The sequence below is a fragment of the Priapulus caudatus genome, unplaced genomic scaffold (genome assembly GCF_000485595.1).
Source record: "Priapulus caudatus unplaced genomic scaffold, Priapulus_caudatus-5.0.1 Scaffold745, whole genome shotgun sequence".
Taxonomy (NCBI): domain Eukaryota; kingdom Metazoa; phylum Priapulida; class Priapulimorpha; order Priapulimorphida; family Priapulidae; genus Priapulus; species Priapulus caudatus.
Window position 1 is genome coordinate 13,541 of NW_014577806.1, and position 12,737 is coordinate 26,277.

The window sequence follows — 12,737 nt, forward strand, 5'->3', positions numbered from 1 at the left end:
GCAGATCGTGGACACACAGGCGATGCCATCCGGCGATGCCATCGGCCCGATGCCATCGCACGATTCTTGCCGCGCGCAGCTGGCGCGAGCGCGCTTAGCTGATTGAACTCTGATTGGCTGAATGAATTGTAGCAATCGGCCCGATGGGCCATCGGCCAGTGCGGAACAACACAGGCATGCCATCGCCCGATGCCATCGCGATGGCCATGCGGCGATATTAATCAAACTTATTGATCTGCTGTGCGATGCCATCGGCCCGATGGTCATCGCCGATGGCTCGCGGCGATTTAGTGGGACACGACCGAAAGCAGCAGGCGATGTTTCACAGCCGATGCCATCGGCCGATGGGCAATCGCCTGTGTGTCCGGCCTTTAACATGTCATCCGTGTTCATTCTGTTAAGTACCCCGTCACGACCGGACGGCGACGATCGCGACGTACGGCGACCAGAAAATGTACCAAAGGTCGACGGCAAAACGCGAACACAACGCGAGAAAAAGTCCCAACAAATTACAAATACTTGAAAAAAAACCGCTCTGCCACCTGCTTACCGCGACCTGTGCGATCTATACGCGTCTCACGCGCGGCTACAGCCACGACCTCTCCGCGCCTTATGCGTTTCTATTGAGATCTTATGGGCCTTGCAAACGGCGATACACGCGGCCGTTTCCCGGCGGACGCTCTCACCAACGCTATGGTGGTTCTTTACCACGCGTCTTCTACGTGTATCGCACCTGCCACGGCGACCTCACCGGCGTTTCTACCACGTTCTCACGGGCGACTATATAAGCTGGTCAGAATTTCGAAAATTTTAACTGTTAGTTGTGGCGTTTGCTGAGTAGAACACACGATGCCAAAGAAACAAGCTACCAGAGGCCGAGGCCGTGGCCGTGGCCGAGGCCAAGTCGGCACTGAAACATATCGGCAGGATCGGATGAGACAGATCTAATGCATCTTCGGCGTTGAAAATGTTACCATTTTTCGGCAGCGTCTTATGCCACGCGTGTGTACGGCGTGTACTACGTTTTCATGGCAGATGTTACGCGCGCATGTCTGCCACGAACCTGGCGACCCCCACCGCGTTCTCAGCCGTTCCAGGTGCAGACGCCGAACCTTGGCGTTTGTTTTGAACATCCCTCAAAACAACGCGTGAACTCGGCATCATTGGCGACCAATGGCGACTCACACCACGATGCTGGCGTTTCCACCACGCTTATACCACGCTTATGGCGACCACGTTGGCGCGCTCTGGGCCCATTTTGCCTCGCCGCTAGGCCAAGCCCGCAGTAAGGACGCCACCCGTGTGATCGGGGGTATAAGGACACGTCCCAAAAGAAGGGGACAGACGGAGAGGAGAGGAACGGGAGGGAAAGGCGAGGAAGAAAAGGAGGGAAAGCGAGACAGCGAGCGCCGCAAACATTCTACTAGGCGTTTATACAGAGGCGTAGGGCTGACTGTATACATTCTAGACAGGTCTGCAGCCCGATATCGCGCGAAGCGCGCAAACGCGAAGGCGCCGCAGAGCGCGACACCATGGACTTAATCGCTGTCTATATTTAGAACAATTTCAACGTGCTCTCGCTCTCTCGTGCTCTCTCGTCTCTCGATCACCGCCCACTATATTTTCGACCCAACACAATCACCTTGCTGATGCTTGCTTGCTGCACGTACTTTCGTAATTGCTCATGGGTAGCCTAGCCCTGTCATCACAACCATCGCTTGCGCATGCGCGCGTAAACACGATGGGGATGCATTTCTATCGCCCTCGGAATTTTTCTTTTTCAGATTAAATGAAAGTGTCAATGACACTATAGCTCACATTGGGTGTGATAGAAGAGGGAGATGATATTTAAAAGTTGGTAAGTGTTTCATTTATGACGGACAGAAATGTGATCAAATGTCCTTATTCCCTGTTTTATACTAATAGAAATTTCACCGCTTTGTTTCAGGGTTAGTTCTGATGCGAAGATAAATGTTTCAGATCTGAAAGTCTGAAATCTGGGCGAGCGATGGTGCTACTCCTAAATGATCACCATTTTGGTTTTTGATTATTGTGCAAATAAAAGCAATAAAATATTCCAGTCAAATTACTGTAACATGGAATCTAAAACACAATATTACACGTAGGTATATTTAAGTAGGTAAGTAAATTTAACAAAATCGAATTAATCTAGATGACAATTTTCATTTTTGCCAAAAAGTGGGCGTGGCTCGAAAGTACGTCGACTGGCGTGCTCCAAAATAGGACGTTCACATCTCTCCCATAGGAGTAACAACTATATGCAATTTGAAACATATGGGTCAAACGGTTCTCAAGTTATCGTTGACCGTAGCCAAATGTTGACGGACGGACGGACGGACGGACGGACGGACGACGGACGGACGGACGGTCAAACGGACAGACGGACGTACGACGGACAACGCCCCATGGCAATAGCTCATCTTGACGATCATGACATCATGTCAAGGTGAGCTAAAAATCGTAAAAGAAATGACGAGGGATTTTTCAGTACAAGATATACAACGCGTTGGTGGATTTTCCAGTGAGTAATGTCTACGCTACGTATAATAGCTACGTTACTATAGTAATTACTACTGCATTTCTATTGCTCTCGGAATTTTTCTTTTTCAGATTAAAAATTCGTGAAAGAAATATCGAAGGATTTTCCAGTACAAGACACACAAAGCGTTGGTGGATACTACGCTACGTATAATAGCTACGTTACTATAGTACTGTAATTACTACTGTAATTACATATGGTCACATTCGCCATTCAGACGAATATATACAGAGAGACATTCATGTCATACTTCGACGTTCTAAAGGGCAGTTGTTAGATACAGTTCTTCAACATTATAATATCTTGCCATATCTCCGCGTATATAATATTAATGAAACTATCTCCATGTCCAGTAGTAGTAATTATGTACTATTACAACATTTTACAATACCACAGGTAATTTTTTCCAGCCATTTCTCTTACGTTGCCGTTACACAACGATTTGTCTGATCGCCTGCATGGCTGGCTCCACGGGCCATGCTACATACACATCTACTGTCTGTACTGTTCCCTAGCTGTACCGTGTCAGCAGGGACAAATTGGAATGATTGACCTCACGTTGGCAATGGAATAACAGCAGCATAATGGGGGTAACCGATGCAGTGCTGAATGCCTAGCTGTATTCGTAATTCCCTTACTCCCGCTACGCGTATATATGCGTCCCCTCGTACATCGTCAATATTTCCTCTTTTCGGCGAGTTTTCTTTTTGCTTCCGGTGTCGGAGTGCCGGATAAATGACGAAAGACTATCATTCTCAACCCTCGTGCCACCCTAAAACACACGCACGCACGCACGCACACGCACGCACGCACGCACGCACACGCACGCACGTATGCACACACACGCACGTACGCATGCACACACACGCACGTACGCACACACGCACAACGCACACAAACACACACCACATGCACGCACGCACGCACGCACACATACACATATGAACACGCACCCACGCACACACATAAACACCAGGAGCTAATGAAGACAAACAAAAGGAAGGAACGACGAAAAGGAAACAAAAGGAAGGACGAAACAAAAGGAGTTTGTCTTCATTAACTCTTGATAAACACACCACACGCACGAACGCACGCACGCGAACACACGCATACACATCGCACACACATACACATCGCACGCACGCACGCACGCACCGACGCATACACGCACGCGCGCATGCACCCAACGCACAGTGAAGCCATATCCACTGCACGTTGTTAAGCTGTAAAATAACCGCGAATTCTCTCGAGGGGTATTCTCAAACATCTTCGAGGTGTGCGTAAACCGGTGGTCTTTTATAGCGCACGCTTACTGCTCAGCATCGCTCCAGCATAGACCGTTCATACGTGAAGCATCCCCCCCCCACCTCCCACCCCGCAGTTATTTCGCCGTGGCAATTTCACCGCCGCGAGTCCCTTACCGCCGCGCGTTTATTTCTCTCACTTGCGCATTCAGCACTTTTCATTCGCCCTAATATTTTTCGGCGAAATCTTCAGATATCGGCGTCATTCTATTACGGCATCCTCGTCGTCTGCATCCGGCGGCGCAGCTGAGCGCGTCTAATGCTGTCTGCGCGCAAGATCATGAGCCCCCGCACACGCACGCACGCACGCACACGCGCAAATTTATCATCCGCGAAACTGGGAAAAAATCGCGAGCTCGACAGACGCATCGCGGATATAATTAGATAAAAATTTCACAAGGAGCTCGCGCTCGTAAGAGGGAGGAGCAATATGCGAAGCGCACGTTAACTGCAGTACGAACGCCATCAATCAAGAACGCCTCCCCCCTGCCGCCGCCGCCGCCGCCGCCGCCGCCGCCGCCGCCTGCCGCCGCTCTACCGCAATCACACTCCGGTAATATCGATGGCAATTCGGAACGAGATTGAATTGAGAATAAACCGTTTGCGAGTTGTTGTTGTTTTTTAATGGCAAGCCATTCACGGCGAGGAGGCAGCAGCGGCGACGAGAGGAAGGAAGAAGGACAACAGCAGACGAAAATATATGTTCTTCGCCTTAGCTCCGGGGCGGCGTGGGTGGTGAGCATGAGCTACGCACGGTTTGTGTTCTGGGCAGTTAAACGTGGGCAGTTCACCATTGCCTATCGACCATGTAATAGTATCTACATTGGTCTTGGGGGACGGAGACTGCACTGCCTCACCGCCCCCCCACCCCACAACCACCACGAGCCATGACCCTGATAAGCTGTGTGGGCGCGAGAAAGATCGCGTCTTATCTGCGCGCGTCTTATCGTCTATCTGCGGCTCGACGATGGAGCGTTGCAGTGCGGCAAGCGTCGGGGCCAGCCGAGCAAACGCGAAGCTGATGCAGCGTGATGGTTAGACTATCGAGCAACGCTGCCCAGCGTGGGGCTAACAGCAGCCGGTCACTGTGGGGTGGTCAACGGTCAGCAGAGCAGTCGTTAACACGCCTGGTCAGCATGGTTGGTCAGTATATATATCGTCAATGTGATGGATTATTGTGGTTAGTAAGCACGTTGGGTCAATGAGGTCACTTAACACTGCTTGTTAACACAGTTTTATTAACACTGTCGGTTAACCATCAGTTAGCACGATCAGTTAATATCGTTGGTTAACACTATTGGTTAACATGCTTGGTTAACACAGTCATTAACAAGGTCTGTCAGTAACACGGCCTAACAGAAGGGAGCAGTACGCTAGCGCCACCTACCTCTTCCTCCCTGTCGGCGTCCTCTCGCGCCTGTATGATCGCCTTCATCAGCTTACTGCGATCCGTCTCATCCATCACGTGGAAATCCTGCACGAGATCCTCCACTCCCAGCCTGCGAAACTACAACAAGCAGTGCGCTCATTACATGTCACTAATCGCACATATGTCGCTGACACATCCTGCTATCTCACGGTTCTCCAGAAAATGGGAGCGACACGCATATAGCGATTCATTTTCAACTCAGCATCGTCATCACACATTGCATTGTACATTTTCATTGTGAAATGTCATCATACATTATCATAGCACCACGTACCATGTACCGTGTAGGCTTAGATACAAATATCCGGATATTTTTTTTAGATATTTAGAAGTTTTCGGGATATTTAGAAAAATCTGGATATTTAGAAAATTTTTTAATATTTAGAAGATAAAACACAATTTTCTCAAATATTAAGGATTTGTAAGGATGAGTTTGTCCTTTTCTGTTAAGAAAAACCATCCAGCGATGCAAACTGTTTTCAAAATTTTTAGAAAAATTATTTTCGCACAAAATAAATTAAAAAGTAATTGTTAAAAAGACATTACGTTGAAATAACTGAGATATTTAGGAAAATTTTGGGGATATTTAGAAAAAAAAATTCGATATTTAGAGATTTTTTGGAGAATTTCCGGAAAGATATTTAGGCCATTTTTCGAGATATTTGTATTTAAGCCTAGTACCGTGCCATTGTAAATTGCCACTGTACATTATCGGTGTACATAACCGTACCACAATGTCATTGTAAATTAGCATTGTCCATTATTATCGTACATTAACGCGCCACAGTGTTATTGTAAATTACCATTGTCCATTATCACCTCTATAGAGGGCTGTCCATTTATTATTCACAGCAAATAAGCAGTGCGCGTTAAAATCCTTGAAATCCATGCGTTTTGTGGTGCAATCGTGTATCAGAGATTCATGCCTGACTCGCACACAATGACCTTCATAAAGGACCTTCAGCAGTGATGAGTGTGTATATGCGTCATGCACGCTGCAGCGACTAGCATGAACCACCGATCCACGTGCGATGCTCATCATTGCTCTAACACAGCCCCTCAATAGCAGCCGAACACTGCAGAGTTCCCCGGCAATTCCCGAACATGACATTGATAGAAAATCTTTGTTCACGTGTCAATACAGAACCTTTGATCAGAATGGCATTATCTCTAAATTGAATGCAAGCGTGGTGCGCGTAATTTTGATCAATAGCTGCGCAAGTTGAATTGAATTATAGCTACGCAATTTCTCGAATCAATCTATCACTGTGGCACAAAAAGCATGAAATATTACATTTTAAATGTGAGTGATTTCGAACTATTTTATTTGGATAGGACTTGGTAAAATATAATGATAATTATATGCCATTCCAATTTTCCATATTATAAGGCTAACAGCTTTCAAGCATAAACTACTTTTTAACAAGTAAGTTTTACATTTTATTGTGGGCGGTGGTGCTGGTGGTGCTAGTGATGGCAATGTTAATGTTAATAGTAATAGTACTACTATTACTAGTAGTGGTGGTTGTCATATGGGAAGCAACAGCCCCAGCTTAAATTTCTATCCTTTCCTGCTAACTTGCAAATTTCCCATTAATATTTATACTGAGTAATTGACCTTGTCATGAGAAAAATGTTTTGTCATTTTGATAAAACTTTTCGCACCACCACATAATCGTGGCAATTTAACATAAATTACTTTAGCATGCAGTAATTTTAATCCATAATTCATTATGACGTGAATACTGCATAAATATGAATTCAAATTTCTAATTGCTTTAATTTTCATCAATTTTTCCATCTTATCCAACAGCCCAGTCGTTCCACTCCCTCCCTCTTTCTTTCACTCTCTCCTCCATCCTCCTCTTTCTTGCTTCCTCCATCTACGATTCTGTATAGCTACATACCTGCGTATTGCGTCATGTCAACTAGGAAGTGGTACAACAGCAATATGAGGTCTCTCCCTTTCCTTCGCCCCCCTCCATCTCCCTTTCTCCATCTACATACCCATAGTAGGCTGGGAAGTAATGCAACAATGACATAAGATCTAGTCTCTCCATCTCCCTCCCCTCCCCATCCCCCTCCTCTCCCTCTCCTTCTCTCTCCATGTACGTACCTGATATAGCGTCATGTCGGATGGGAAGTAATGTAGCATCGAGGCGAGACCGAGGCGCTTGAAGAACTCTGGCAGGATGTGCGGACGGCGCATGATCGCTGCGATGCCCGCGCGCGGACGCCGCATCACCGCCGGACCATCGATGATCTTCGGCGGCGACTCCGTGCGCAAGGTGGCGCCACCGTAGCCGCCGCCGCTCGACCCGTGACGCCCGCCAATGGGCCACTGACCACCGCTGCCGCCGCCCGACCCTCGTCGCTCCATCGAGCCGCGCGACCGCCGTCCGACCCCGCCTCCGCCGCCGCCTCCGCCTCCTCCTCCTCCTCCTGCTCCTCCACTGGTCGCAATCTGTAATGAGTGAGAGAGAAAGAGATGAGCGTGATGGGTGGAGTGCGTGTACGGCAGTATCCCTCAAAAATTTACTCGGGGTTGATTAAATAGTGAATTGAACGATCTCTTTGTTCTATTTCAGCTCTTCATTTGCGTAATTATCCTTCTAGCCATCTCTGATTTTTATATTTCAGTGTGTGGGTGGTGTGTTACTTCAGTCTGTGTACTGCAGTGAGCGAGTGCATCTGCGTGCGTCCGTGTGCATGCGTGTGAGCTGGCATGACTGCACTGCTTTGCTTCAACGTACGAACTCGATTGTGATTTTAGTTTCAATAGAGCTTACATCGATATAGTGCGCATAAATATATATTTCCCATATTATCTAACTTCTGATATTTCTTCACTGCGACATGTATTTTGCATACATTTGCATATATACACGCGCGCACGTACGCACGCACACACGTACGCATACACACACCCACGCAAACCCACAGGCACCATGCACGCACACACAGGCGCAATGTTATCAGCAGAAACATTTTACTTTAAATCAAGTCTTTGACGTCAGAATTTCCAACCAGTCTGAGAATGTGAAACGAATTGAGCCGTGTATGTATACACGTTTCAGAGCTCGTGTAGTGAAGTTATATAAGCTATATCTGTCGAACTAATTCACAGCCTAGCCAGCATTTAGCGGGAGCCACCATCTGCACTCACCACAGAAATATCCATCTCGCACATTATCAGATTTGACACCTGTTTACAAATCCACACAAAATAAGTGCCAAAGTTACCCGGCAGTGAAAGGCAATATTTATCTCGCGCATGTATGCACGCACGTACCACCTCTAACAGCAATATACCAATAGAAGTCTTGCTAGGTACAGTCAAATCTCCACATAAAGGTCACCCAAGGAAACCGGCAAAAATGTCATTTATACTAGACAGGTGCCCGTTTTATAGGCGTCCTCTCTTACAGGTGTGACTGTATTGTTTGCCTTGGGGTTAGGGTTAGTGTTAGGGTTAGGGTTAGGGCTAGTGTTAGTGTTAGTGTTAGTGTTAGTGTTAGTTTTAGGGTTAGGGTGTTCGAGGTAATCCAGCCTCTCTACGCCAGTGGCGTCAGCCAACATACATACAGGGATATATAGGACCCCCCCCCCCATTACCCGAAGTTAGTCTCGTTGACAATACCAGGAAAGCTGCTAACCATACGCTAACCATACCTAACGATAATTTGTAATCCCAGATTTTCTTTATTCATGGACACAATCAGAACTACAACGAAAGTACAATGCTAAACGGCGGATTAGCTCATAACAATGGCAGCCGGGAATTAAAAACGTTTTTAATTAACAATATTAGTCCCAATATAATCCCAATATTAGTTAGTAAATTACGAGATGGGGCCCGAGAAAACGGAGGAAATATTACGCTTCAGATATAGAGGGTTGTTACGTACGAGCTGGCCTAACCTTATATGAGGGGGGAACGGGGGGGGGGGTACATTCCCACTTTCCCAGCAAAAAAACACCCCATATCCCAGTTCCCAGTAAAATAAAATCCCAATTCACAGTTCCCAGGAAATTATGTAGACATGTTTCGGGAAATTCAGTAGTTTAGGTTTTCAAACACTAATATTTACATACTATTATTTATCTGGGCATAATTAATCAAATAAAATACAAAATTAATAAATTAAATAAATATTAGCGCAGAAATTGAAATCCCGACGAATTGACACAATTTTCCCAGATCCCAGACAATTTTAGAGGGTCTTTCCCACGTCCCGATGGACTTCTGTTCCCGAATCACGGAAAATTTATCTGACATTTCCCAGTTCCCAGCTAATTAAAATGGCCAATCCCGCGTCCCGAAAATACCCGTCCCCCCTCTTATGTGTCAGTGACTCAGTATATGTGTACATCGCCTTGGAGATATAGCTATATCGCTAGAGATAGCCTAACCTTATATAGCTATAGCTCTGGCATGCTCATCTTAAAAACCTGACATTCCGCGTGACCGGAGCCTGCTTCACGAAGAAATTCAAAATTCAAATTATTTTTATCCAAATGACGAGGCAACGATCACCACGAGGACATATATTGCCGTCTGCCTGCCTATCTACTAACATGACGTCATGTACACACATACGCACACGCACACGCACACGCACACCGCACAAGCACCACGCCACACGCACGCACACACGCACGCACGCACGCACACACGCGCACGCACGCAGCGCACCGCCAACGCACACACGCACGCCACACACACACACCCACACACACACACACCACACCACACACACACACGCACACGCACACACACACACACACACACACACACACACACACACACACATCACACAACAACACGCACATGTACGATGCGCAATCACAGACGCCACGAGTTGTTTACTAGTACTGGGATATATGCTATCCGTACCTACTTACAAGATTTTTGATTAAATAAGAACTAAAAAAAAAAGTAGATAAGCAAAATAAATACACGACTGGTGATAACTAGGGACGTGCTGTCGTCACTAATGACAAGTTCGCCCCCCCCCTGCCTTTCGCGCGCGCCCGCGCTCTCTAGCTCCTCTATCTATCTACTTATCTCTTTTTCTCCCTGTCTCTCCGCCTCTCTTTTCTCTTTCTCTCGGCCTCTTCTCTCCCTCCTCTCCTTTCTCATGACTGTGCGCTGCCTACGTGCATGTGCATGCTGTTTCAACCTTCTCTCTCTATCTTTCATAGCTCAGCCGCCCGTGCTGTGCATGTGCATGCGTGTTGCTGTTGCGTGATGTGTTGCCTCTGTCTCTTCTCTTCTCTGTCGACCCTCGCGTGTGTTCCGCACTCCTTCCCCTCCCCCTCTCGTCCTTCCTATCTCTCTCTCTCCCCAGCGCGTTCATGGAATCGAGCTTCAAGCAATATGGGGAGATACGGACGGAGTGAGTGTATCTAGTGACCTCGCACAGGCACTTGGAACGTCGCTTGCAACTGAAAAAAAATTCATGGTAAATTAAAACACCAAATGTACCAAATGTCTTAATGTTTTTCTCTACTGCTATTTTCGCCTTATAATTCACCTGTAAATGCGGTCAATGCTCATATGCAACACACAAAAGTAACGCCCCACTCTTATTCAATGTTGTTTTGCACGAGCACAGCTAGGGCGGGTCGGTGTGTCGTCAATGGTGTTGCAGATGAGGCAATTTGACCGGCATTTACATGGTGATTATACACGAGATTTTCGCGCCCCGATTTCGTTCGCACCGATTTCATTCGCATGATCAAAACGTTTTGATATTATCGCGGCAATTTGTCGCCCGATTTTGTTCGCCGCATTAATCGCCTAGTGTGTCCGGGGCCTCGGCGATAATATCGCCGATATGTCAATCGATCACCCATCAGAGTTTGTTCAATGATACTGACGAATATCGATTGTTTCATGTTTTTATGTATGTCATGTTCATGTATAGCGATGCGCACGCACGCAATCGCACGCATTGGTACCGTGCCGATCGCACGCTCACTGACGTCCTTCATGGCACTGCACGTGTTACGATGCGACTGACCGCCACGCAATCACATAGTGCATAGTCGTGTGCCACGCTGACGTGCGTGCATGGTACGTGCACACGCACGCACGGCCAACGTCATACCGTGCACAATGCATTCGCACGGCACGGCCACGGCACGGGTGCTTTACCCTGCACACATCACGGCACGTACGCACACATTTTGGTCGTATCCGCGTGTGGGTGCAGTGCGGCCTAAGCACTGCCAGCTAGCACTCGCACGAATGACGTCGGTTGTACCTTGCACACCGAATTGCACGCGCAGGTGCACTGGTTTAATTCGGGCGTGTGACGTGCGTGCCATGGTGGCCAATCGCGGCACTGGTCGCGCGCACTGCTCGTTGTGCGTTGCCATGTCGTACTCATGTCAGTCCACGGCACGCACGCCGCATGTAACGCACGTTACGTTGCCACAGTGCGGTCGGCGTGTGCGCATCGCGCCGCTAGTGTATGTGTGGCGCATGCCATGTGTGTGTCATAGAGGGTGCACACGCGACGCGGCGCACTTTTGTACTTACACCGCACGTGTACGTACACGTACGACGCACGCGCGCACGTGTACGTACACACGCACGCACGCACGGTCACGCCACGCACGCACGCCACGGACACGTGCTACTGTGCCACACGCACACATGCACGCACGTGTACGCAGCGCCGATGCGCCGACGTATACCGTGCCACTACACACACACGCACGCCCACGCCCCATCACGCACGCACACGACGCACTGGCATGCCCAGCACGGTTCTACAATACCACACGCACTGTTTACGCGGATGACATGCCACGGTCGAGGCTGTACGTGCCACACGCCACGCTACGCACGCACGGAACGTCCTTACGTGCCACATGATGTATGACTTATTCACCGGCGATATTATCGCGGTCTCGCCGAATTTAATTTGCCAGGTTGTGTTCCATCGACGGGCCGAGTACTAGAACGCCGATTAGAATCTGAGGGCGGACCTGTAGTGTGGTTGCGTTGCGTCGCGGCATTCGCGATGTTTATGTGCGCTATTTTGCGCCTCGATGTGTGTAGCTCGCAGGTGTTGTGAGTGCCATGTGCCATGCGTGGCGTTCGCTTTTACGGGTGCGCACTGCGGATGACAATTTGTTGAGCACTTTTGGCGCGAATGGCCTGCTCTCTGTATTTTAGGCGAATAGACACAGTGTCTTGATTTTTCCCGTTACAACTGTGTTTTTACCAGGCAGCTTTAGCCAATCATCGCTGTAAACTCAACGCTCTACAAACATTGTTTGGCGACGAAGTGCTGCAGAGTCAGTAATTTGGCGTGTGAGGGAGAACACGTACAACCTGGCTAAGCGTGTCTGACGTAGCAATAATATAGACGGAGGATTGTTGTCATCTCTCACCTAGACAGGACGACATCTGCATGCCCTTTGGCCACTT